The sequence below is a fragment of the Protopterus annectens genome, chromosome 1.part0, assembly GCF_019279795.1.
Source record: "Protopterus annectens isolate FY-2018-M chromosome 1.part0, PAN1.0, whole genome shotgun sequence".
Lineage (NCBI taxonomy): Eukaryota > Metazoa > Chordata > Ceratodontiformes > Protopteridae > Protopterus > Protopterus annectens.
The window spans coordinates 649,721,689-649,746,469 of NC_056725.1; positions in this window are offsets into that span (position 1 = coordinate 649,721,689).

Consider the following 24,781-nt stretch of genomic DNA (forward strand, 5'->3'; position numbering starts at 1 on the left):
AAGAAATGAACCTGTGCAAATAATTTTGACAAAATGTCCTGGGTTTCTTTTGTACTGTGTTTGAATAAAACTATTCTTAAAATAATTGCTTGCATGGTACTTGTGTTTACCTTTGGATTAAGTTTCCATCTGAGCTATTTTTCCTTACAGTATTAGGCACCAGTTGAGATACCATCCCCTGCTTCCACAGCTACCATATAGATCACCATGACACAAGTCAGCTTTAGCTCCTCCACCTGGAAAACTTCCCCTCTACTGCAGTGCTTACCACAAAGTCAAATTCTTACCCTACATCTATTATTTAGCTACATTAACAAACTTCTTGCCCATCTTCAGCTTCCTCTCCTATTATATACAAATTATATTGTGTTCTACTGAGCAAATCACTCACTCATTTCTTTACAGCATAATCTTGGGTCTATATCAGCTTATCAAAAGCTGATAAGAGTGAACACTCTTTGATCAAACTCTAAACCTCGAACAACCTAAATAGCAAAGACACGGAACAGCGATTTTTTTCCCAGGGAAAAAAAAATCACTGGGCCGTTTTCTGGAGTTTGCCATTTCCTCTACTGTGGTGCGATCTCAAAGTTGGTATATTTAAGTAGGGGGTGTATGGGGCAAAGCCCCCCACTTTATGTTGTGTTTTCATTTGTTGTTTTTTTTTTTTTTGTGGAACATTCCGTGTCTTCACTATTTTGGTTGTTCTTTGCTTAGGGTTCGATCAAAGAGCGTTCGCTCTTATCAGCTTTTGATAAGCTGATATAGACCCGATCTGCAATCAGAGTTCCAATGCCCTATCTGGTGGGTTGAGAAGAAAACACTGATCCTCAATTCCTAAAAACAAAAAATATGCTATTCAGCACCAAACAGAAACTCAACAGAGCCCCAAATTCGTAAATAATCTAGTATCAGCATAATGCTTTACTACAACAGATTCTGTCTTTCAAATATTGTGTACTGTGGTTAGATTCCTCTTTACTTTTCAATATACATCTCAACAACGCACATAAAAATATACCCACTAATCTTTAAGGCACAAAAATATCTCCTTTCTCTTTCTGTCCTCTAGCTCAACAACTGGGAAGGAGAATCTTTATCCCCGACTTGTATTTGGACTCCCACTTGTTGCCTCAGTAAAAACATTACTACATTACAATTTATCTCAAATAAAATATGTCTGTTTACCACCCTAAAAACGAAGATCATTACTTAATTTTGGAAAGAGAATTTACTTTTGTTTAAGCAAACAGCCAATCTGTTTTTTGGTTCTGAATTTGTTAAAAGTTCTGCATGAACAATCTCTGCTTCTTCTAACTTCCAAACTAATAAGACAATCCTTGTCATACAGTCTCAGGACACATAATCATTCAGGCACTCTTCTGCAAACCCTTCAATCCAAACTACCTAATTCTGACCTCTCATTCTCAATACTAGGCTCAAAATTATGGGAATCCCTTGTTCCAGTCTTTAAAGACACCTCTTCTAACCCCAAGGTATGTCCACTGTTTTAGTATTACTCTGCGCCAAATGTATCTGCAACCAATTGGTTAAATAATCCAGACAAGCCCTTAACCTTTCCTATCAGACTATCTCCTCTACTCTAAAATAACACTTTATATGCCATATGCCAAAAAACAGCAATTATTCTATTTTCCTTGAATTTATTGAATCTTTGTATATATTGTACATTAAAATAATTTTTTTGTGTATACTTACAGAATATTTTGATTGAATCATTACTTTTTTTATTTTTTGTAAATCATGTTGTGTGTTTTCCCTGGGCTGAGACTAAAATTTGTTAGTTTTGATCAGTGCTCTACCATACTAAACAAATTTAATGAAATAAATAAGTACATTTCTTATTACCATTCTATGCATGAATGGATCAAACTAATGTTCTTGCTGCAAAGTCCACTAATGCTTTACTAAAGCAAATATAAAAAAATTATGGCATTTTTCCATGAGTTTTCACAGTGTTCTATACTTCAGGTACTGTATATATAACAAATGCTGTTTTATTACTTGCATATAATTATTCAGATCAGCTTATGGTTGACACCTTGTTCTCTATTGTTGAAGCCACTATTCTTGAAATATTAGCATTACTTATGCAAATATGAATACTCCGTAAATAAATACACAAAGCTATATAACTCGGCATATCTGCATGTCCCCATCTCTGTTCTTATGTCAATTTTTATTGCCATTCTATGCATACATGGCTGCACTTCTTTCATGTTCATAACATGTCCATTCATACAGTATAAAATAGACTATAAAAAATGTCTTCCATAGTCTGCACCAACAATCAGTCATAGCTTATAGAACATACATCTCATACTGCATTTTTCTCAGCAGAGATGTACTAAATCAGGCAAACCTGGACACTATATTTAAATTTTCACTTCCTTAGCTACCATTCTTGATTGCTGATATTCATAAATGCAGGGAAAAAGGCTCTGTAGATTTGTGCTTCTCACCCAGCTCCTTTTTATAGATATGGTAACCCTTACTGGTAGTGGTAAGAAGAATTGGTCATAGTAATTCATCACAGTTTATTGCAGCAGTGGCTAGCATAGCTACAGTAACTGCAACTGACTGTTTATATGTCTTCTTACTGGGCAATCATAATCAAGTTTAGCTTGCTGTAAACAATAACAAAGACTACATCAACCCACTCAATACAACTAGTTGAAGATATTTAAGTTATGTATTTGTGAAGCACATACTGCTAGCAACATAACAATTCTGTTAAATAAGCGGGATTATGAACGCAAGATGCATGATATGTTATCTGACACTAAGTTTTACAAAAAAGTTTTTTTCTCTGAAGTGAGAAAGTCATTTGCATTTATTGATTCTATTATAGAGGAGTGGTTTTACACTAATAGGATCACAGATGAGATTAGAAAGTATTTAAGAACTGATACTCCTAAATTAAGCTGTGTATTTGGTCTACCCAAAATTCATAAGTGTTTGAATGATCCACCTATAAGACCAATAGTATCAAGTGTTAATAGTAAGACTGAGGCTTTAGCTATATATACTGACAGGTGTTTACAAAGAGTTGTTGAAAATGGTTCTACCTTTATTAAAGATACTTTTGATTTTAAGAAGAAGGTGGAAGATTTGATAAGAACAGAAAATGTTATATTAGTCACTATGGATATTCAGTCTTTATATACGATGATACCAAATGTCGAGGGACTGGAGACAGTAAGGGTAGAACTACTCAATTCCAAAATTTATTCTAAAAGTACAGTTGATCTACTGATGGAAATGTTAGATATTATTTTAAGTTATAATTATTTTGAATTTGACAATTGTATTTTCCATCAGGTTAATGGCATTGCAATGGGTGCCGCTATGGCGCCCAGCTACGCTAATTTATTTATGCAGGGCTGAGAAAGAATCAATATTTTAGGAAGTGTTTTCTCTGATAACATTAGATTTTACATCAGATTTATTGATGATGTTTTTCTTTTATGGAGAGGGGATGAAGTTAGTTTGAATAATTTTATAACGTATCTTAATGGCATCAACACATATTTGCAGTTTACAGTAGAGTATAATATTATCAGTTTTAAATACTTGGATGTAGAGGTGATTAAGAGGGGTGAAAATATTTACACCAAGATATTTAAAAAAGAGGTTCAATATAACAACTATCTACATTACAATAGTATGCATCTGAAAGGGATGAAAGATAATATTGTTAAAAGTCAGTTATCACGTGCTAACAGACTTACTAAATAAGACAGTGATTTTGATAAGGAGAGTAGCTTAAAGTGTGAAAAATTTAAATATAGAGGTTATCCTTCTGATGTTACTCATAAGACCTTAAGAGAAGTTAATTCCTTAAGATATAATAATGCCATTTTTGAGAAAACCACCATGAATAATGGAGAGGTTGGTGTTCATATGCAAATTAGTAATTCAGTAGATAGTTATAATATTAAGAAGTTAATTATTAATAACTGGAAAATATTACAAAGTTCTATTAAGTTTAAAGATAGATTGGGAGACAGACCCCAATTTATTTATAAAAAAGGCAAAAGTTTTAAGAATTTATTTCAGAATAAGATGGAGAAATCTATTAATCTAAATATCAAAAAGTTAGGGATGCTCAAGTGTTTCAACTGCAAGCTATGTGATTACTTACTGACAGATGTCAGCGAAGTTAATATCAATGGTTTTAAGTACAATTTCAGCAAGTCTTTTAGTTGTAAGAGCAAGTATGTTGTATATTTAATTTTATGTCAATCATGCCCTTCGTTTTATGTAGGACGTACTGTCAGAGAATTATACAAATGTGTATATGAACACAAATATGCTGTTGAAACAGGTGACTTAAAGAATTCATCAGCAAAGCATTATGCTTTGAGTAAATGTAATGTTAAGTTTAAGTTTATTGTTCTGGAAGAAATTTACAACTATGACAGAAGGTTTGATGCAGAGAGTGAATTAAGCTGGAAAGAATATATGTGGCAAGTGAGGCTTAATGCCTGTTTTCCACCCAGCTTAAATAATAGAGATGAGTTCACTGCTTACTTAAAAAGAAAGGGCTTGAAGCATCATTTAAAGAATATATGATGCATTGATTGTTTTTTAATTATTTAATTATCAGCTTGCTAGAATGCACTTTAAATGTTCAGTGCATTGTATCATTATTCAGTCTGAAGAAGTCACTACAGGTGATGAAAGCGCTTACTGTTTAATGTTTTATTAAAGTTGTTGGGTGTTCTTGGCCGTCTTTTTATTAGTTTTTATTTTCGTTAAGTTTGGCTACTGTTTTTTTTTGGTGGTAACATAACAATTCTGGGAAGGGGACATTTGCAAATGCAAACTATGAAACTCCAAACTTCTATAACTGTGGACATTTGTAATTTCAAAGATTTGTTTTACTCCCTCCTCCAAGATAGAGTGATCACAAAATTAGTTTGTACAGAGTAAGAGGTTGTGGGGGGGGGGGTCGCAATGGAAAATAGCTGTTTAAAATTACAGCAATTAGTCAGGGCATTTTACTGCAGTCTTGTACTACATGGGTTTAGTAAGTAGCCTACTGGAGTTGAGTTGTGACATAAAGAAAGACGCAGCACAAAATATCTGCAGTCAGCAACATTTAAAACTGCACTTTAAATAAAATAAGTTATTATAATAATACTCATTGCTAGTAAAATTGTAATATTGGAGTAGACCTGTGACATAAAGTAAAATATAGGAAAGATGTTTGCAGAGATCATCCTAAAACTTTCCTAGCTGAAAAAAAGTAGTAAAAAAAGATGCCTGATTCTTGTAAAATGAATGAATAAATACATAATAGCCACAATTGTGTGTTTCAGATTTTTGTTATCAGACACATACAGTGCACCCAATTAAAGACAACCCCCCCCACACACACACAGATATACCAACAATTACAGCTGCATTGACTGTGTACACCTCAGATATCTGATTGTGATCTGATGAATGAATGAACACATAAATAATTGCTACATCAGTATTGCTGTAACAAATATACAGTGCAAACCAATACACACACTGACATGCATAGATTCATCTAGACACTAAATATACACCAACCAATTGCACCCATTTTGACTATTACATAAATAATAGATACAGTAATATACATTAAATCACTGCTTTCAGACACATACAGGAAAATGCATTACCTACCCATCCTGCACATGATTGCACATACATGTACACACTGACAAAATCCTATTATAGGTTATGAGAAACAACTGTAGATTAGAGTAATTTAGCAATCCCAGGCACTATAGATACATACAAGTCTTTGAAAAATGCATGCTATCTATTTTATTTATTATGTAACAGTTCTATGCCATAAGTTGTGTGACTCTTTCACGGTGTTTTTCCCACAAACTACAGAAACTGGAGGGTATTATTCTACATGTAACATAAGTCTACATAAAACCATACTGAACAGATAGCATTTTAAGCAGACAACAGGTTTTTTTTCTGGCTAAGCTGGGTCAGTGTATTTCATGTATTAGGTAAGGGAGCAGGGACTGGGGAGCACAGCTTCCAGCTATAAAAACAAATTCCATTACCTCTGGAAAAAATACTGTGTTTCGCCCAGCTCACTTTGTGATAATTTGACCCATATCCTCATTCAGTCTGGAGATTACAGAGTTTAAAAAAAATGCTTCAGCTTCCTATTGCAAATATCTCAATCATTTCAGTCAGTTGACTTTGAAAGAAATAATCATGGAAACCAGCCTAACTTCTGTTGCTAGTCATTTAGTACAATATTTAAATGTTGCTGCATTTCTTTGAGGAATATGCTGTTGAAAAAATGCATTTTAAGAATCCCTCTCTTAAGCATGTGCTACCTTTTAAATACTGCATTCATGCCTTGTGAATATTAATGCTTAACATTTTTCAGCACAGAGAGTTTGTAGATTGTAGATTTTACCAAAATATTGTTATTCTCACTTTGAGATTGTTACATCTGAGAGAAAGAACAATCTCGTGCTGGCAAAACTAACTAAACGTGTCTCATAGGTTTTCTTGGAAACTACATTCAGCTGCACAAATTGTCAAATCAAGCAATCGGGCAAGATAAATTCAACATCCTCAAGCCAAAAGATGATTCTTAAATAAACAGACCAAAGCCTTTCTTATGCAAGCAAGCCAAGCCTTCCAAAATATCACACTACCATCCAATTTCCATCTTGTCCACATTAGGTGAGATACTCAGAAAATACTTCACACCCAACTAGTACAATACTTCAATCAATATTACTTTCTTTCATACAAACAACATGGCTTCTGGACTAGTTCTAACACTAAAGGAGCTCTGTAACATTTACAGACAAAATACTCCTTAATATAAACAAAACACCTACTCACTGTACAAGTTTTTATTGACTTTACTAAAACATTTGACCTAGTGGTCTACTTATACTGAATACACCATAAGCTGCAATTTAGCGTAAGTCCTGAAGTCATTGTCCAGCTCCAGAACTACCTTTGTTTCGGTCAAAAATGAGTTCCTGCAATTCAGTCAAAGGCTCTTACTCAAGACCTCCTCAGAGATCAATACCAGAACCTTTAATAGTTTCCATTTTTGTCAACCAACTCACTTATGACCTGCCTCAGCTCTCTCCCTCTCTCTCTCTCACTCTCTCTCTACTGTTTGCCAATATAAAGATCCTGCACCAGTCCAGTAACTCTTTATCCACATTGGAATGCCAAATACTAATTTATTTTCACTTACTCATTAAATGGATTAATGAGAAAAAAATACTTAGTTCTTCAAAAATTAAATACATTCTCTTTATCACTATACAAAAACTTTCCAAAATTACTAATATTTTAAAAATCAAAGATCTGAACAGAATATCACTTCATTCAGATACCTAGGAAGCTGACTTGTCACATTCCTTACTGCTCATCTCCACTTATCAAGAACAGAAATAAAATAAACTACCTGTGATTTTGGTCAAGAAAATGTTCCACTTTCTGTCTTGTGCAACCCTTTTACACATTTGAAGTATGATCCTGCTCTAATAGTTTCTTTTTTTTTTTCAAAACAAGTTTATTGTTTTAACATATAAGCTCTAATAGTTTCTGACTCAAAAAAGAATGAAAAAGTGATTTAATCCATCTCAGATAAAATACACACAGATTCATCATTCTCTCTATTCGATAAAAATACCGGCAAACTACAGCAAAAGCTAAATAGTTCACATCAGATAAATGGCAGATATCTTATTGATTTCTCAGTTATTAAACTCCTACAATAAAATACTTTTATCTCCTTGGTTGCTAAACATAACCTAAGATACTCTCCTAGAATGTCTGAAGTTAAAACCACAATGGGCTTTACCTGAAATTCCTTCAACAAACTTCAGTGCACCAGGCAATGTTTCTCTACACTAGGTACCTAACTCAAAGAATCACTTTCCATCTTAATGAATTGCCTTATATACAAATTTCTACAATCAGTTGAAAGCCCACCTTCTCAATCAATCAAAATGCAATTGCCTTCAAACTGGACATGAGACCTAACCCCGTCATCTATTTCCATTAAGTACATCTTCCGCTTAATAATCCCCAACTTGCAGTATAATTGTACTGCTGCTCAACTATAACGTTTTCCACTCTCCATACACCTATACTCCTGTCTTTCATTTTCCCTTCAAACAAAATAAAGCAAGCATCTGTGTGTGTGTGTGTGTGTGTGTGTGTGTGTGTGTGTGTGTGTGTGTGTGTGTGTGTGTAGTAGTTAGCTATTCTGGTGCATCCATTCCTCAAAGAAAAAAAGCTCCTCAGACGTCTGGATGAAAAAAAAAATGTTCTTCATTCATTTTAAATTATAGCAAAGTGATTCAAGCAGCTGTTACACTTTAGGCCACACAAAGAGGAGTAAAGCATTTCAGTTCAGGCAGCAAATGCAATACTGGCATTATGAATGCTGGTAACTCAATGAAGACACATCAGCATCTGTTGATTGTGTTCCCTAACACTTTGCAGCCAGGGAAGCTGTCTCTTTCACTAACCTTAGCTACAGCCTCATAATAAGCATAATAACCTTAGCTACTACCCTCATAATAACCCCACAGGAAGCTGTGGGGTTATTATGAGGGTAGTCATAGTGGGGTAACAAGGAATTAGGAGACACAGCTATGGTCTGTGGTCTCCCATTTCTAGTAAGGGCGTTGAGTTGCTCCCCAGGGTTAATTTCCTATTGACTGCTTCCATATGGTGGCATGCACTCTGTGTAAAAAAAAATAAAAAAAAGAGGAAGTCGTTACTTGCTCATCTTCATTGTGTCCATATGGGTTCTCTCTTGCCATCCTGTTTTTGCTAACATTCTACAGACAATGTGGTAACACATATTTTATTATTTGTGCAACTTTCAAAGTACCTCATTCTAAGCTTATAAGACTAAATAGTTCAAGCATGTCCCTGGGTTGTGCCTTTGTTCCTCCATACCTTAAGTTTTGTCCAGATTCTGGAGTCTACTTCCTACAGACGTTTGTGGATATGACACAGAGTAGGTATGGTACTCGTATACATTTGTAGCCAGTATTTTATTAAGTTGGAGTTCACTGGTTCATTGGTTTATTTAACCACTTGTCATGGTGGTGGTTCCATGCTTCGCTCTGTTAGTGGGCTGGGAAGGCTTGTTGTGGATTTCTGGCAATTAGTGGCAAATCATTAAAGGCTAAAGTTGAAAATAATGACAGACATTTGATTTTCAGATTTCATACCCAGTCATGCTAATGCAAAACCTATTATATCAACTTTCTAACTTTGTAAGAGAAATATTGGCATGCTAACAATGTAATGGTGCACTAAGCTGCTGTGTTTCATTAAGGAAGCACTTTCACACACTTAGTAATGAGGTTAAACTTTGCTGTGAGATTTGTATAAAAAACATTAGTGGGGGGTGGAATAGACATGGCTGCGCCTTGCCATTGGTAATGCAAATGACTGTTTTTCATCGGCTAGGGCATCAAATGAGTAAATGGAATGCTCGCTAAACTTTTAACAGCCATATGAGGGGAAGGGGGAGGTTTGATAGCTCATGGCAGCTTCTGAAACTCAGTAAGTACCTGTTTCACTGAGCTGTTAACTGGAAGTTTGTGCTTAAAATTTTAAAGAAGATTTTGTGGTGGACTGCTGCATAGTTTATTAAGTTGCATTTCAGTTACACACAGGAAATATAAATGATGTTGCAGGTGGAATTCAATGGTGTTCATACTCGGGGCCTGAATAACAGTTGAGAGCTCTGTTTACAAAGTCAGGCACACGTCTCAACTGTACAGAGTTTTGCAGAATGTCCACATTTTTGCCTCATGTTTTTGGTCTGTTTTTCATAAAATTGTGTTTGTTACATAATCATTGGCAAGTTATTAATGGTTGAAGTCAGAAAATAATGACAGATACTTGAATTTCAGTGTTCATACCCTTCAGAGGGGTTCATGCTGATGTAAGGCCTGTTGTTCTATCAATTTTCTAGGTTTGTAAGAGCAATACTTTTTCCCTGTTTCTGGCCCTTTGTCCTCCCATTGTTGATGGCTATGTCCAGATATATTGCTCTAAGACATTGAGAGGTATGAGTCAAGGCATCGGAGATAATGCATCTCTTAAAGGAGGGATATGTGGGCAGTTGTTTAGGAATGAGGGCATTTCTTGAAAGAGTGGTTGTGTTGTACTTGTTCGTGGCTTCCTAATGTATTCATGTTGGATTAGTTGTTGACTGATAGTGGCACTTTGCACTATGGGTACTGAGATATAAGGATATAAATAAGCCTTTTTTTTCTCTCCAGCCTTTCATCAAGGGGAGTGTTTTGAAGGAGTTTTGTTGATGGTGGGACCTCGCTGCTGTGCAGATTTCCACAAAGTGATCAGAAGTTTTGTTTGATTTTTGCTGGTTCATTCCGCATGAAGTTGGTGGTTTTGGGGATCATGGCAGATCAGTGAATATTGACTAATCTGACTGATGGCAGTCATTTGAGATTCGGATATTGTGCCCTTCGGAAGGTGTGCAAGGTCTGAGATCTTTTGCTCTAGCGGCTTTCTAACCTTATGAGAGGTATTTATGGGTTTGTTGTACAGTTGGTTAGGACTTAATATCAGTCAGGAGATGCAGGCTAATGTAAATCTTGATAATCCAATAACTTTTGTGGGTGGGAGTAAGAGCAATATTTACAGCCCATTGCTGTTTTGGCCCTTTGTTTTCCACTGTTTTAGGTTTTGCATGAGAAACTGGAGGTATGGGGACATATTTGGGTTTGAAAGAGGGTGAGAGAAGAGAAAAAATAATAATAATAATGAATAAATAAACACATAAATAAATAAAAAGGGGGCCCACGGTATATGAGAAATTTTCACACCCATAATTGTTTGCTTTTGTTCTTATATTAAGGGGTCACAACGTCTTGCGGTGAGAGGTGGTGAAGTTTGGGCTTGGTAGGCAGGCTAGTGGCTTGGAGGGGGTAGGGGGCTACAATAACAGTCATGTTGTTAACTAGCAGATGCAAGGTAAGTGTGCTGTTTAATTGTCTAGATTTTGTTGCATGGTTTGGTGTGTTTTTTCATAAAAGTTGTGGTTTTGTCAAAACATGGGGAGGACCTGAGAACTGTAGTCACTAAATAATGACATACAACTGAGTTTCTTACTTTACATCCTTCATAAAAGTATATTGTCACGAATTTCATTATTAAGAACAATATTCAAATGCAGTTACCGATAGGAATGTTTAACATGTGCCCATATTTCCTATAGTTTTGTAATAAAGTTTTATTTCTTTTGCAGATGGGGCAGCAGAGAAGGACAGCCAGAAATTGGGTTTGAAAGGTGATGGTGTCTATTGCAGTTGATGTCCCTGTTGCTACAGTGGTGTGCAAAGAGGCCTGAGTGGGGGAGTGCAAAGTGAGCAACAGTCAGTGGTCTGAAGGACGTGGATGTCAAATGTAATTGATTCTGATGGGGTGAACCTTCTGTTTACCGCAAGTTGCGTACAGTGAGGGTGCAGGTAATCTTAGTTACTCTGTACTCATTGAGGTAAGTCAGATTTTGTGCAATTTGGGGTAGTTGGGGGGGGTCTATATTAGAACATCGAAGTTTCAAAACTTCGAATGTTCTAATATTGAACCCTATTCAGCGAAAGCTGAAAATATCAAGCAACAGAAAAACAATTTTTTTCTTAGGGAAAGAATTTGGTTATCCGTTTCTATTGCTTTGGTATTTTCAGCGCTGTGGTGGAAAGTTACTGGTCAGGTTCAGGTAAGTGTGCGATTGAGTGTGGGTTAGGGTAGTTAGGGTTAGGGTGCGGGACAGGTATGTGTGCGATTGTGTGAACGTGTGGGTTAGGGCGGGTTAGGTGAGTTAGGGTTAGGGAGTGGGTTAGTTATGTGTGCAATTGTGTGGATGTGAGGGTTAGGGTGGGGTAGGTGAGTTAGGGTTAGGGTGCGGGTGAGGTGAGTGTGCGATAGTGACGGACCTTAGGGTTAGGGTTTGGGTTAAGGTAAGTGGATAGTTAGTGGTGTGTGTATAATTTAGTGTAGGGTTAGGTGTAAGACTTTAGGTGTATGTGTGTGGATTGCTGTTTGCTTGGTGTGCTTGTGTTGTGTGTATGTGTTTTGGAACAGCAAATTTTTTCCCTAGGAAAAAATTTGCTGTTCTGTATGTTCGATGTTTTCAACTTTCGCTGAAATGGGTTCGATATTAGAACATTCAAAGCTTTGAAACTTTGATGTTCTAATATAGACCCAGTTGGGGTAGTGTGGGGACAAGTCAGGAGGTTGTATGCTGGCCTATTGTCCTTTACGAGGGACATGGGTGGAAGTGTTGGGGAATTTACACTTGCACATCCATTTACTTGAAGGGGCTAAGGAGGTGTTGGTTGGAGTGGGAATTTGTTTTGAATGTGGTATTTTTTCTGGGAGACAAATCTGTCCCTCAAGCAGGTTTTATTAATGTCACATAGCAGGTTAAGGTTCAGAGCAAGTAACAGGCATACCATTTGACTTTGCTTTGGGTTGGTAGGAGGTCCTCGGTATAGGTGTGACTTTTATGAATAGATAGGGTTTGATGGAGCATGGGGAGCATGGTGGGTATGTTTGCAGGTGTTGAACTGGATATTTTGTTTGTTAAGCAGAAGTCTTACTCAAATTATTTGTTTGTGATTCCTTGCAGATGTAGGACATGTTTATTTACTTAACAGATACAAACGTATCAAAAGTAAGGAAATGTTTGAGGGGAAGCTGGGATCAAGCAACAGATTAAGGATGTTCTTCAGCTTCTTGGGTTACTGAAGTTGCAGCTGACTAGTTTAATTGGGTTGCTTAGGTACGGGTTAATAAGATGGTGTAGCTTATTATTCTGTTGCTTCAGGTTAATTCAATGCGGTGGTCCTCTGGGCAACTGGATAGTGTTGGTCATGGGGATTTGCTTTTTGTTTCCACATGTTATAGGAGTGTTGGGTTAGGTAGCATCATTTGGTGGAATTGTTTGTGGTTTGGTGAATGACAGGACAAAGGGACAATTAGGGATGCTGAGTATTTGGAGTTTCAGTTTAACATCGAGTAGGTTTAGTGGGTGTTGGAGATTAGGGTTCACTTCAATTGTGTAAGATGGCAGTGGTATGGGCTATGTTGTCTCTTTGCAGAGGTATATCACATTCCATTAAGTTTAAAGACTTGCTGCAGGAGTTCGGGGCACCTCTGTATAAGTAAAGCATATGGCATGGTGAGGCTAGCTTACTTAAGTGTGGGTTATTGCGGTCAGTGGGAAGAATTTTGTTGGGAAAGATTATGTTATTGGCTAGGCTTGGGAGAAAGGTAAGGCAGTTCAGTTGGTCAGGTGGATTTAGCTATGAGTACTTCAGTTGCATGGATGGCAAGGCTATGTGAAGTAATTTGGTTAGTGGTCATTGGTTTGTAGGGTTGGGGTAGGTTGAGAGGGAAGATTGATGGACTTTGACTATTGCCAAGATGGGTTTTGTTGTGGGGATTGATACTGGGAAATGGAGACAGGGCATAACAGTTTCTGTGGCATTTATGTTATAGCTGTATTTAGTCATTCCGAAAGTGTTTTCTAGAGTCAGCATAGACAAGGATGGTCATTATGTTTTTATATATTTATTTATTTATTTTACATTTGTTGACCGGGTTTGTCCAACTGAGCTAAGTATCCCTTTTTCAGCGGAGGCCCGAGGAGAAAACTCCACATGTTCTACAGATTATTATTTACAAAAATAAGTAAACAATCAACAGGTAGTTTACAAAAAATATTCAAAGCAACATATACATGAAAAACAGGGCTTTACTACAGTAAACTAATCATTATGTCTGTCAGATTTAGAATCCTACATCATTCAGAAAGAGTAACAAAAGTTTTGTCAGCAGATGTAAAATCTTACATTATGCAGATAAGAATGTATGTAATGTGCTTAGGACAGAGAAGTTAATGTGAGACAAGGTCTAGAAAGTTATAAAAAGTTAAATAAGTTGGGAGCAGAGGTGTGCAGTTAGGGTTGATAAGCGTTTAAGGGGGATGGGTATAGAGGCAGGTCCATTGGCTTAACAGGTATTCTTTAGTGACTAGCTTGAATTGACTAAGTTGCTTTAGTGACCTGATCTCTAGTGGGAGTTTGTTCCAGGCTTTGGAAGAATTATAGCTATAGAGAATACATCCTTTCTTAGCTTTAGGTTTGTGGAGTTGTAGCAGATCTAGGTTAGAGCTCTGGAGGGATCTAGCAGGTGAATAGTGAGAGATGACAGATGATAGGGTAGGATAGTAAGAAGGCTGATAAAGGATGGAGTGGATGATCTGGAGTTGAAATAGAAGAAGCTGGTGAAGTAGTTCAAGCCAGTTAAAGTGTTTGAGTGAGAGACAGTGATGTGACTTGTAAGTTTGATGGGCTGCAAATTTGGCTATCTTGTTCTAGGTAGATTCAAGTTTGGCAAGGAGTGTGGAGTTGAGGCAACCATATAATAGACTGGGTAGGAGGTAGGCATAAGAGAAAGTTACTTAACTTCACTGGTGAGAAACTTTTTGTTGTGGTAGAGGAGCCCTAGTTTCTGATGAGTTTTCTTCATACAGTTGTTAATTTGTAGATTTAATTTAAGTCAGTTGTCAATGATGATACCAAGGTGGTTAGTGCTAGTTTCCATCTCGATGTATGTGTTATTGAGGGTTAGGATTGTGAAAGTGGATTTAATGTGGTTGCAGTTTTTAGGGAAAAAAAGCAGCAGCTTAGTTTTTATTTTTGGGTTAAGGATAAGCTGGTTATCAGAGAGACAGTTTTCTACTGAGTTAAAGGAAGTCTGTGTTGTAGAGATGAGTTTGGAGGGAGAGTCAGCAATAGCAATGGCAGTAGAGTCATCAGCATATTGGACCAGTGATGACTGAGGACAAGAAGAATAAAGAAGATTAGTGAAGATGTTGAAAAGTAGTGGACCAAGGATGGAACCCTGAGGGACACCCATTTTATCTGGGAAAGGAGGGGAGAGTGCAGATTGCCATTTCACTGCTTGAGACCTGTCAGTAAGGTAGTTGGAAAACCATGCAACAGTAGCAGGGGAGAAGTTAAGGTTGATCAGTTTGTGCAGAAGGAGAGGGTGAGAGTTGGTGTCGAAAGCTTTAGAGCGATCTAAGAATAGGCAGGAGACAACTTTGTTGTTATCTCTGGCAAGGGATATAGTATTAAGGAATGATAGTAGGGCAGTAGTAGTACTATGCTTTGGTCTAAAGCCATGTTGAGTAGGTATGGGCAGATTTTCAGAGAGTAGGTAGTGCAAAACATGTTTATGTATGCATTTTTCTAGAAATGTAGACAGAGGAGAGAGGATGGCAACTGGTCTAAAGTTATGATGTCTGAGGAGTTACCTCCTTTATGTATTGGTAAAGTGAAGAATTGTTTCCATATGGAAGGGACTTTGGACTCTGAAATGGAGTGGTTGATTAAGATAGTTACAGGAGAGCAAGACAGTCAGCAGCTAATTGAAGGAAAAAGGAAGGAATGTTGTCTCTAGAAGCTGAGCAAGGTTTGAGTTTAGAGAGTAGGGATTTGATGCAGCTAGTGGGTACAGGTTTGAGGGAAAAAATTTGATAGAGAGTGGTTTGAAATATTATTAAAGGTAGACGAGTTGGCACTGTGGTTAAATAGTTTGGATATAGAGTCAATGAAATATGTGTTGAAGGTGGAGGCAGTATATTTGGGAGTCTTATCATGACAAGGATTGGGGGAGCAGGGACCACCAGGATGTAGTATGTGGTTTAATGAGTTCCAAAATTTTGGGGGGTTAGATTTCAAGGCTGACAGTGGATTATAGCAGAAGTCTCTTTTATCTTTATTAATACACTTTTTGGTCTGATTTCTATGTTCTTTGTATTTTAGCAAGTCTGCAGGGAGCTTTGTTTTGGTCCATGTTTTCCAGGCTCTGTCTCTACTTTTCATTAGGATGCGGGTGGAATTTGATAGCCACGGAGATATATTAGATTTAATAATGATTGTGCAAAGTGTGGCAAGTGAGTCAAGAATACTGAGAAAGGGAGAGCTGAAAGACAGGACAGCATCATCAAGTTGGAGTTGGGTAAGGAAATTCCAGTTAACTTTAGAGAGAAGTGATTGAAAGGTGTCTTACACTTATACTGGATACTTGCAGTGATGGCTGGATTGCTTTTGGACATTATTATATGGGGCTGCTGTTAGGATGATGGTAGGCTATTGCCTTGTCTGGTTTCATGTGTCATTGCATTTAATGTCTTGGTGTTGCCTAGGGCAGGTAATGTCCCAGGGCTCATTACGATGTTAAAATTGGTAGTCGGAATGAGTGAGAAGTTAGTTAATATACAGGAGTTATGCAAGATATGGTTATTATTTTAGTATTGGAAAGGGATCATTGGTTTATTTTAACTGCTAGTCAAGTGTCGGCTTTCAGTGTTTATATGAAAGGACTTTTGCGGTTGATGATAGGGATCCAGTTGGGTTTAGAGAGGATGGGTACACCAAATGATGTTTGGCTAAACCACCACTCCCCCCTTTCTTATGGGTGGTTAGCGTGTTGAAATTCTGGTAGGAGAGAGGGGGAACAGCCTGATCAGGCTGATGGGTAGAGAAGAGGGACAGGCTTGACCTCTTCTGTTACCCCTCTGGTGTTGGATGCTCATTTCATAGGTTCATAGGTGTGTACTAGGCTAATGGCCCTGGGGACTTTACAAGCCTAGCCATAGGATTACCCTGGCATAGTGCCACCTGTCCTTAGCTCCCAGTGCCTCTGTCAAGTAGAGCCACTGGTGTTATCCCTGGGGTGGATTTTCTGTTTCCCATCCACTCATCAAGATTTCTCTTGAAGAGGTGGTCAGTGAGGTGTTCTGCTTGACATGTATGGGAAGTCTGTTCCATAGCATGGGCAGTCTCTGGGTTATGAACCTGTCCCTCCAGCATGTTCTGTTGATTGTGGTAATGAGGTTGAGGTCTCTGGAGTGTGTGGTGCAGAGGGATTGGGATTCCTTTAGATGTAGCATTTCTAACAGAGCTGGGTCAGACATGGCTTTGTAAGTCAAGCAGAGATCAACTCTTAGTAGGTGATATGGTGATAGGTGATTCCAAAGACATGCATCTGGAGCATTTCTCCCCGGGCCTCTGCTAAAAACAGGCTCTGTGGAACCTAGTCGGACATTCCCGGTCAACAAATGTAAAATAAAATAAAATAAAAAAAATAAATAAATATGAGACAGAGAATAGTTGGAGTTTGAGTCTGTCCATATAGGACAAGTGTTTAAGGCCTAGGATCCTCTTTGTGAGGTACTTTTGTGGTCTCTCCAGTTGTTGCATGTGTCTAGTGAGGTACATGCCAAATGGGGCATTGTACTCAATGACTGGCCTAATGAGGGAAGAGTAGAGGGAGACAATGACCTCTTTCTTCCTGGATGCAAAATCCTTAGTAATGAGATGTGCCACATAGAAGGACTTTCTGACCACAGTGGCAATGTGGTGATCAAAAGAGAGGTTGCTGTCATCCTGTGTTCCCAGATCTCTTATAACGTCTTCTGTACTCAGTGGACTGCCATCAATGTGGTAATTCATGGGAACCAGGTTTTTTCCCAAAGGGGATGATGACAGATTTTTTTGGCATTGAGCTTAAGGCCATGGTTCTGACACCAGTTGTTGGTCACAGTGAGGCCATTCTGTAGGATGTCAACATCACTTGGGGAGTTTATAATAGCTCTTAACTTGCAATTGTCTGCAAACTTTGTCAGCCAGAGTCTTTTTGTGTTGGCCTGGACTTCAGAGAAGTAGATAAACAGGATAGGACCCAGGACCAAACCCTGTGGGACTCCGCTCATGACTAATCGGCAGTCTGACCTGGAGTCAGCTACTTTCACACTGTGGGTTCTATCTGTGAGCCAGTTTGTAACCCACCTAGTGATATACGGGTTGATGCCAAGCTTAGTGAGTTTTTCTATGATTCCTGAGTGGGGAATGGTATCAAAAGTCTTGGCCAGATCAAGGTAGGCTGTATGAACCACCTTACCTTCATCCACAGCTCTGGTGACTGACTAAAAGAAGTCGACCAAGTTGAGCAGGCATGATCTACCCTTCACAAAACCAAACTGTGTGGGATCCAGAGTTTGGAGATTCCCTATATCCTTGTTTATTAGGTCCATGATGATGCATTCCATAGCTTTGCAAATCAGACTCATCAGGCTAATGAAGCGATAGTTCCCAGGGTCTGTTGTCACTCCTCCTTTGTGGAGAGGGATAACTGTAGCAGTGCACCATTCGACAAGGACAAAGCCTGAGGTGAGGCTGTGATTGAACAGAGCACATAGGTGAGGTGCCAGTTCAATGAGTTGGGAAAAGGAAGTGAGGAGCTGAAGGCTGCTTGATAAATAATAAGCAAGTGGAGATAAGGACACTGCTTACTGGTTTGGATGTTTAATTCTGTAAGTGGTAAATATAAGCGAGCGGAGGTAAGGACGCTGCTTACCGGTTTGGATGTTTAATTCAGTAAGTGTTAAATATAAGCGAGTGGAGGTAAGGATGCTGCTTACTGGTTTGGATGTTTAATTCAGTAAGTGGTAAATATAAGTGAGCGGAGATAAGGATGCTGCTTACTGGTTTGGATGTTTAATTCAGTAAGTGGTAAATATAAGCGAGCGGAGGTAAAGACGCTGCTTACTGGTTTGGATGTTTAATTCAGTAAGTGGTAAATATAAGCGAGTGGCGGTAAGGACGCTGCTTACTGGTTTGGATGTTTAATTCAGTAAGTGGTAAATATAAGCGAGTGGAGGTAAGGATGCTGCTTATTTGGTTGGAGTTGTAATTCAATATATGATGTATGAAGTGAGCAGTGGGACGCTGCTTCATAAGTAAAGTAAGTGAGTAGAGGTATGGACGCTGCTTACTGGGGTAGGACGAGTGGTCATGCTGTCCTGATTAATATTACATGGATATTTATGCTGTGATTAAAATCAGCTATACTATGTTCAGTTGTAATTAATAAATATTGGTTATCAAAGCTATGTTATGGAAGTTTAATAAAGGTCGTCAAACATTATTCTGTGTGATGTGTTTACTGAAGGGGACCTGGACAAATATATGCTACAAATATATTTTAATTCATTCTATACAGTTTTAATAGTTCATTTGATGCTACATTTACATCCTGCTATATTGTAAGAACTTTGTTACTCCAACTACTTTTATTTTTTACTTGACTGTAATGACCTTATATTGTCTGTATTTCTGACTGCTTTATCCAGGCTAAGACCGAACTTGGTCTATTGTAATCAGGACTCTGTCCTGGTCAACCCATTCAAATAAATAAAATAAAATAAAATAATTAAATCAATCAGATATGCAAATCAGTATGTTCTTTTCATAACAAGGTACTATCTTCTGCAGTATATAATCATGTTCTAACAAAACTATGACTTTTATTTCAATTCATTTGCTTGTTTGCCAAAGTATTTTTCTTTCACATGTTGGAAACTTGCAGTTAATGTTATTTAAGTCTAATAAAGTCTCATTTTCTCCATGAATGTCATAAGAGATGAAAACACTTACTTGTTAATAAATATTTATTTGTGTTTTTAATCATCAGGTATTCCGTTAATTCCAATATTTTTGCATAAGACTAGAGCATAACAGTATTAAAAGGTGCTTACCAAACTCAAGTACCTTTCTTATATAAGAAAGGCATTTAATAATATTGCTTCCTTCATAGTTTCATAGTGCTCCGTGAATAAGTTTCTTCTTTCACAGCAGCATTAGCCCCTTTCTACCACCCTCTAGTTAGGTGTTTTAGGTTTAGGTTCATATTCTGCTGTCCTGGTTCTATTATCTGTGGTGAATATTGTTTGATTGATGTCTGTGGGATAACTCACACATTCAGGTCTTGTGTATTTTGTGACTTAGGAAAGCAACAGTTTAAGTATCTTGATACTGCAGAGCGATGGTGCAGCTTGCATAGAGTGTGATTTTATTATAAAAGTAAAACATTGCCGGTAAAGCTCAGCTTTGCCTATGGTAGTAGTCGCACATCATCTTCATTTATATGTGTGTGTGTGTGTGTGTGTGTGTGTGTGTGTGTGTGTGTGTGTGTGTGTGTGTGTGTGTGTGGTGTATGCATCTGTGTGTGTGTGTGTGTGTGTGTGTGTGTGTGTGTGTGTGTGTGTGTGCGTGTGTGTGTGTGTGTGTGTGTGTGTGTGTGTGTGTGTGTGTGTGTGTGTGTGTGTGTGTGTGTGTGTGTGTGTGTGTGTGTGTGTGTGTGTGTGTGTGTGTGTGTGTGTGTGTGTGTGTATTAGATAGATAGACAGACAGAGAGATGTGGATGATGTTGTTTATGGGACACTGGTTCTGAAAATCTAAAGTCAGCCTGAGCTCCAGAGCTCAATAGAGGATGCCATTAATTGGCCAATTGGTAAGAACAGTATCTAGTCCTAGTAGAAATGTGAAGCAAACTTACATACCCTGGGTAGGGCTTACAATCTTTATAGCTATGTGACCATGTGAAAAATCAAATCACAGAACATGAAGCAAAAAGCCTGGATGCAGCTATATCTAACCATACTTTTGTACTTGGGCCTGTTTCCAAGCACACTATGGGCCTGTTTCCAAGCACACTGTTATGTAAATATATGCGACCACCCTCCTTACTTAGTTTTCCTAAGTTAAGATTGTATTACAATGGAATAAAGAAGGAATTCATGAGTTTCATCAATTCTCACTGGTGAAAAATACCATATAGTCACTTGTCATTTTGAGCTTCCACGACTTATTCTTTTGAGCACTGAAAACATGGTATGCAACAACTATAACCAGCATTTAAGAAGTGCAAAGAGAAGGCAATAATATTATTTGTCACTTGTTAATATGACTACTTATTTAACTGTAATGTCTAAACATTGTGAAAGCCTTGTTTTCAAACATGATGTATCTGAGGTACTGTAAAGATAACTTTTTATCAAGTAGAGCATAAAGCTGATACAATAAAATTATTGGAATAATAAGTAGAACATTTTAGCTGCATGTTGCTTTAACACTGTTTAGGCCAATGGCTGACCATTTTACATCAGATTTTTGTTCTGGGCATTTAAATGCGGGGAAATTACCTATAACAAACGTAGGATGAATCTAAATTCTGCACCTCAGAGTACTAAACTAATTTTTTAACTACTCAGAAGTTATATACAATTAATCCAAAATGTTTAGTTAGCATTATCTAATTAGCTATTAGCTTATACTCTTACCTGTGAAGCATGTAAAACAATCAGCTTGAAAACTGTAATGTTTAAATGCTGTCTGGTTAAAACCATAAATGCAGGTAGAAACAAAGGGCTCAATGACATGGTTTCCCTAGCCCCTGTTTTAAAACTTAGAGCTGCTAAACTTTAAATATTACTTTTCCATTGTTTTAAGGTCACATTTTAATTATGTAAAAACAACTAGGCAACATGACTTAATCTTAGTTTGGCACACAGTTTAGAGTGTTGTAACACAAATTTTAGTAAGTGTAGTTATTTAGGAAAGCCACTAGATGGCGCTTGAACCATAAAATGAATTAAATTTAATGTATAAACATGAAATATCATTTTAACATGTTTTATCACCTTTTAACCACAATTTTAACTGAGATGTACACATTTTAAACATTTTACAGGCTGTAAGGTTTAATAGATTTAATTATTTAGTTAATGTTCAAGTTTTGTTCAACTTTTACAACAATGTATTTAAAACAAGGTTTTTAAGCAACTAACATGATTGTAGATACTGATTGGTTGATTTGAAATTGTAATGGATAAGGAAATTATAAAGCACGGGTGTTTTTTATAGTACATGTTGTTTTGATAAAGTTGAAGATGAAAACGTGGTGCTGTTTGCGTTTTGAAATAAACCTTTTACACTAAGCTTACTGTCAGCTCTTCCCTTGGACTTTGATTTATTTGGGCTCGGTGGCTGTGGTGTTCTGTTTTTACAAGTTTGAATTTTGCCACTTGCTGCTTTTTTTTGATTACTAGTTCGTATGGAGCTTCCACTGAGCGCAGATCATGTACCAAGAGGATCAGAGACTGGGGAGCTTCGTAAACTGATTGGGCAGTTAACGCAACTAGTGGAGTTGCTAACGCCCATCAGTTTAACTATGGCAAAGACAGTTTCATCTAGCTTTCTTCCTGGGAACCAGGAAGTTATTCACCTTAATGATGTGAGGGAAATAAACGCTGTTTCCAATGTAAAACCTGTGGATTTACAAGATGAAGAAGCTGAAAATGCAAGCGCTAGTCTAGATGGCTTTCCTAACATTTTACTGAACTGTTCCAATGAAGGAAACGGGGCAACGAACAAAACGAGGAGTCAGAGAAACCAGACCAGATGAGACCAGACGCAAAGGCTGCCAACTAGTGGGTCCACATTTAACAAGACCAATACAGGTACCCAAAAGCTGGTTAAAGACATTTTAAATGTGAAATATGATTTTAGTCATCAGCAAGAGAAAGTTATAAGCAATGTGGATTACAGTACTATGTTGAGTGATTTAGACTGTTTTTTGTTTAAATATAAGACCTTAGATATGGACAACTCATACCTCAAGCACTGTCTCTCCTTAAACATTGTTCCAAAAGGATTATGGGTATGCAAATATCCTAACAATGTTTTTGAGGGGATTGAGTTTCACAGAGAGCTAATAACTATTTTTGACAGATGTGGTTTTGACATCATGAAAGCCATTATCAAAAATAATGAAATGTTAATGGAAAAGTTGTTTCAGGATATCGAGAATATTAATAAAGCAATATTAGGTGATTTAATGTACACTGTTGAAACAGAGAGGCTTAAATATCACAATTTACTCAAAGAGGTTGAATCTAGATGTAAAGAAGTACAAGATAGAAAAATAAGGAAAATTAGGAGGGACACAGAAGAATACAAAAATAAAACACACTACCCCAAGCCTAAAACCCCACCTAGATTGGGTTATGGTAACTGGGTTAGAGAACACACCGACAAACAGGAATGGATAGAGGAGGATGACATTGGACAGGTTAATGATGACAACGGTCCCCCCCCCCCCTAAGGAGGTCCGAAAGGTTAATGAACCAGGAGAGGGTTGTATATAATCCAAAAAACTACAGGGGCAGGGGGTGGAGGCAATTACGGCAGAGGAACCAGGACTGGCAGTAACTGATTCAGTTACCAGGGTCATGTCCACCTGGACCTACAATGATTTCAACATATTCAACTACTCTAATGCTAAAATTGGCAAGACTTGGTTCGACCTGTTTTCTAAAGGATTCACTTTTATTCCCAAGCAGAAAACCAACATTTTCAGGTTGTTGGTTGATATTAAGCTATTTATAAGGAAAAAGAATTTAGAGTTATTTTTTAAGGGAAATATTGAGAATCCTGATTTATTTAATTTAAGATGCAGAAGTACTTTCAACCCGCCCACACATCCCCAACTAAGAAACTTTGAACTCAAGGTAGAAAAAGAAATCAGAACCCTGGTTGCAGGCAAATACATACATTCCAATTTAACTTCAGCAGAAATGGCCACACTAAAGGACATCACCAACAACCACAGTATGAGAGTAATGAAACCAGACAAAGGTGGAGGAGCAATAGTTATGGACTCCATTACTTATGAAGGCAAAATGATGAACCTTCTCAACGATACAGATAAATATTCTAGGGTTTCTATCAACAAAATCAATATAGCTTACAGAAAAATTCATACAACTCTATATGGCATGTCAATGGATGGATCTATTGACAGTGACACATATAGGTACCTTAATGTGGAGAAACCTAAAATACCTTGTATCTTTGGTATTCCCAAGGTACACAAAGATAGATCCACCCTTGAGACCTATTGTTTCGGCCGAAGGTTCTATGACTGCACCCCTAGCCAAATTTGTAGACCAAAAGGTCAAAATTGTTTTGGAAGGTAAGAATCATATCCTTAAGGACTCCTGGGACTTTTTGAGGAAATTACAACCCTCAATTTACTCCAATGACTTGGCTTTTGGTACCATGGATGTCGTAGACCTGTTTGGATGCATTCCACATGATGATGGTTTAAACTGGTTTGAAGAAATGTTAATAGACAGTCACAAGTTTGAACAGAATGACTTCAGGAATATACTCACCCTGATGGAAATTGTACTCAAGAACAATTTCCTATACTTTCAGGGTGAGTATTTCAAACAAGAAAAAGGTGTGGCTATGGGGGCACATTGTGCCCCGAGCTATGCCAACATCATCATGGCCTACTGGGAACAAAAATTTCTTCTTGACTCTTCTTTCAGTCACCAGTGGGCTATATACACTAGATTCCTGGACGATTTATGTTTTTTCTGGTTAGGTGACCATAACAGTTTTTGTGAGTTTTTCAACTATGTCAGTTCCACCACTAGTTTTTTGAAGTTCACAGTATTTTGATCAAAACATTTTAAAATACCTAGATGTTTGTATTGGCAAGGCGGAAGATGCTTTTACATCAAGGATTTACAGAAAGGATACATTTTGTAATTCTTACCTGCACTACACTAGTTGTCATCCTCCTCATCAAAAGAAAAGCATAGTGAAGGGACAGCTTGTGCGTGTTAGCAGGATGACCTCAGATGACAGTACTTTTTTGGAGGAGGTCAACTACCTCAGAGGTTTGTTCAAAAACAGAGGTTATCCATTGGAGTTATTTAACCATATTTTTGAGGAAGTCAACCTTAAAAGGAAAAGTACCTTTGCACCAATAATAGGTAAAACTGTAACGCTGCCACCAGAAACAA